This window comes from Ammospiza nelsoni, chromosome Z (genome assembly GCF_027579445.1).
Source record: "Ammospiza nelsoni isolate bAmmNel1 chromosome Z, bAmmNel1.pri, whole genome shotgun sequence".
NCBI classification, from domain to species: domain Eukaryota; kingdom Metazoa; phylum Chordata; class Aves; order Passeriformes; family Passerellidae; genus Ammospiza; species Ammospiza nelsoni.
The window spans coordinates 2,730,163-2,733,751 of NC_080669.1; positions in this window are offsets into that span (position 1 = coordinate 2,730,163).

Sequence of the window (3,589 nt, forward strand, 5' to 3'; positions counted from 1 at the left end):
TCCTTTCCTGAAATTTCCTTTCCTTACCTGAAATTTCCTTTCCTGAAATTTCCTTTCCTGAAATTTTCCTTTCCTTTCCTGAAATTTCCTTTCCTTTCCTGAAATTTCCTTTCCTGAAATTTCCTTTCCCTGAAATTTCCTTTCCTTTTCCTGAATTTCCTTTCCTGAAATTTCCTTTCCTTTCCTGAAATTTCCTTTCCTGAAATTTCCTTTCCTGAAATTTCCTTTCCTGAAAATTCCTTTCCTTTCCTGAAATTTCCTTTCCTGAAATTTCCTTTCCTGAAATTTCCTTTCCTTTCCTGAAATTTTCCTTTCCTTTCCTTTCCTGAAATTTCCTTTCCTTTCCTGAAACTTTCCTTTCCTGAAATTTCCTTTCACTTTCCTTTCCTGAAATTTCCTTTCTGAAATTTCCTTTCCTGAAATTTCCTTTTCCTTTTCCTGAAATTTCCTTTCCTTTCCTGAAATTTCCTTTCCTGAAATTTCCTTTCCTGAAATTTCCTTTCCTGGAAATTTTCCTTTCCTTTCCTGAAATTCCTTCCTGAAATTTCCTTCCTGAAATTTCCTTTCCTTCCTGAAATTTCCTTTCCTTTCCTGAAATTCCTTTCCTTTCCTTTCCTGAAATTTCCTTTCCTTCTCCTGAAATTTTATTTCCTGAAATTTTCCTTTCCTTTCCTGAAATTTCCTTCTTCCTAGAAATTTCCCTTTCCTTTCCTGACATTTCCTTTCCTGAAATTTCCTTTTCCTTTCCTGACATTTCCTTTCCTGAAATTTCCTTTCCTGAAATTTCTTTCCTTCCTGAAATTTCCTTTCCTGAAATTTCCTTTCCTTTCCTGAAATTTCCTTCTTTCCTGAAATTCCTTTCCTGACAATTTCCTTTCCTTTCCTGAAAATTTCCTTTCCTGAAATTTCCTTTCCTTTCCTGAAATTTCCTTTCCCTACCTGAAATTTCCTTTCCTGAAATTTCCTTTCCTGAAATTTCCTTTCCTTTCCTGAAATTTCCTTTCCTTTCCTGAAATTTCCTTTCTGAAATTTCCTTTCCTGAAATTTCCTTCCTTTCCTGAAATTTCCTTTCCTGAAATTTCCTTTCCTTTCCTGAAATTTCCTTTCCTGAAATTTCCTTTCCTGAAATTTCCTTTCCTGAAATTTCCTTTTCCTTTCCTGAAATTTCCTTTCCTTTCCTGAATTTCCTGAAATTTCCTTTCCTGAAATTTCCTTCCTGAATTTCCTGAAATTTCCTTTCCTTTCCTGAAATTTCCTTTCCTGAAATTTCCTGAAATTTCCTGAAATTTCTTTTCCTTTCCTTTCCTGAAATTTCCTTTCCTGAAATTTCCTTTCCTTTCCTTTCCTTTTCCCTTTCCCTTTCCCTTCTCTTCCTTTTCCTCTTTTCCTTTTCCTTTTCCTTTTCCTTTCTTCCTTTTCCTTTTTCCTTTTCCTTTTCCTTCTTCTTTTCCTTTTCTGTCCTTTTCCTTTTCCTTTTCCTTTTCTTTCTTTTTTCCTTTCCTTTTTTTCCTTTCTTCCCCCAGATGGAACTAAGGAAGTGCAACTCCTGGGTCATTGGCAGCTCATTTCAATTTCCTTGCATCCTCTTGGCTCTCCAGTTCAGCCCCACTGCTTTCATGTAGAACATGGTATTTCTCTAATATTTCCAGGCAGAAACCTTAGAGACTTTGGTTTGCTTTAAATCTGTCTGCAACTTGTCTGTATTTCAAACATCTGTTACAATTTTTTCCAAATTTAATTTATTTTGTCGTTGGTGTTGAAAGAAATAAAAAAGGGAAAATATCCACCAACAAATACCAATTTTTTCTTTTTTTCCAAACACTGTTACTTGATATTTCATGGCAATATTTCTACTTTGCTTCACAATGTAAACATGGACAAGTATTTAGTAGATATTTCATCTTAACTCTCTGGTATTCACTGAGAATGAAACAAGATAATTCTGCCATGAAAGAGGAATATGGTGGTAGTTTTATGTTTTAAATCAGAAGTCAGAATTCTGTTAAAACCATCATGTAAATAAAAGGCCAAAGCAGGAAAAATATCACTTTTAATGTTGCCGAAGTGTACTTTTAACATTTAGTGCATTGTAAATTCTGTTTGGGGGATTTTACTTCAGTTTTGGGGTTTGAAAAAAACCCGAAAACCAACAAAGCGTTCCCATCTGTGTCAGCAAAAGTAGTTTTTTAGCAGTCTAACTGTGTGACAGAAAGCTATAATATATTTTTAATATTTTTCCCCTTAAATGTCATGGTGCAGCTTGCAGCAGTCATGTTCCACAAGCAGAATGGGAAAAATGTGTAAATAGCAAAGGTTTTTAGCTTGACCTGCAGACTCAAAATTATGAGTTTAGAAACAGAAAGAAAAAAGCAGAGAAAATGAAAATGCTGAAAAAATAATTGGGCTGTGGGACCTACCATGTCACAATTTAAACCAACCAGAAAAGCAACAGGATAACTTATTAATTTTACTGCACACTGTTGCTTAGATTAATTTCCATTACATTAAGTATCCCTTTGACTCTTATTCCTGACATTCATACCAAAACTAACTCTTTGAGTTATCAGTGGAGTGCATTTTGGAAATATACATAAAATCCATGAATGCATATTTAACCTACTAAATCAATTTTCTGCCTCGGTTATGTAATTCTTTTCCTGTGTTTTTGTCTAATTAAAGAGTAATTTAGAACCATTCTCCATGGTATTTGCAGCAGAGAAGTTTAGAGAAATCAAAGTTGTCCTAGAATTTTTCTTTAAATAATAAAGAATGAGAACATATGATTTCATTAAAATGTTCAGAGATTAACTCATTTAGCTGTCAATTATTCCTGACCAATAAAGTTTGTGAGCACAAAACCAAAAAAAATGATTGAGGGTGATAATTATGAGTGCTTGCTTACAAACTGAAGCCTAAATTAAAAACTTGGTAAATGTCTAAAAGAGTTCACACAAAAGTGACTTGCTTCTTGCTTAAAAAAAAAAATTTAAAAAATTATATTACATTACATTATATTATATTATATTATATTATATTATATTATATTATATTATATTATATTATATTATATTTTTATTATAATATTATATGGTTAAATCATATGTCCAGAAAAAAGTCTGTAAGTGCTCCTCCAGACTAAACGGATTTTATACTCTTACTATAAATTAAAATTGTTCACATTTTGTAATTCCATTGATTTGCATCACTATCTCCTCAGACATTCAATCTCAGTGGGTCAGCAAACCTGTCATAAAAAAGGAGAAAAAAAAAAAAAAAAAGGCAGGTTCCTGTCTGTTTGGCAGTAATCTCTATTAATTTCTGTGGACAATTCATCTCAAAAAAGCTTGACCAGAAAAAAAAAAAAAAACAAAAAACAAACAAATGAAAACCCCAAAATAAAAAAAGAAGTACACAAAAAACCCACAAACAAACAAAAACAAAAAAAACCCCAAAATACAACAAAAACAAAACAAAACAAAACCCCAAACAAAATAAAACAACACACCAAAATAAAACATAGATCAATGCAAGATTAAACTTATGCAAAGGGTTTTTTTTTTTTTTATTTTAACAAAAGCTGTCTTGAAAG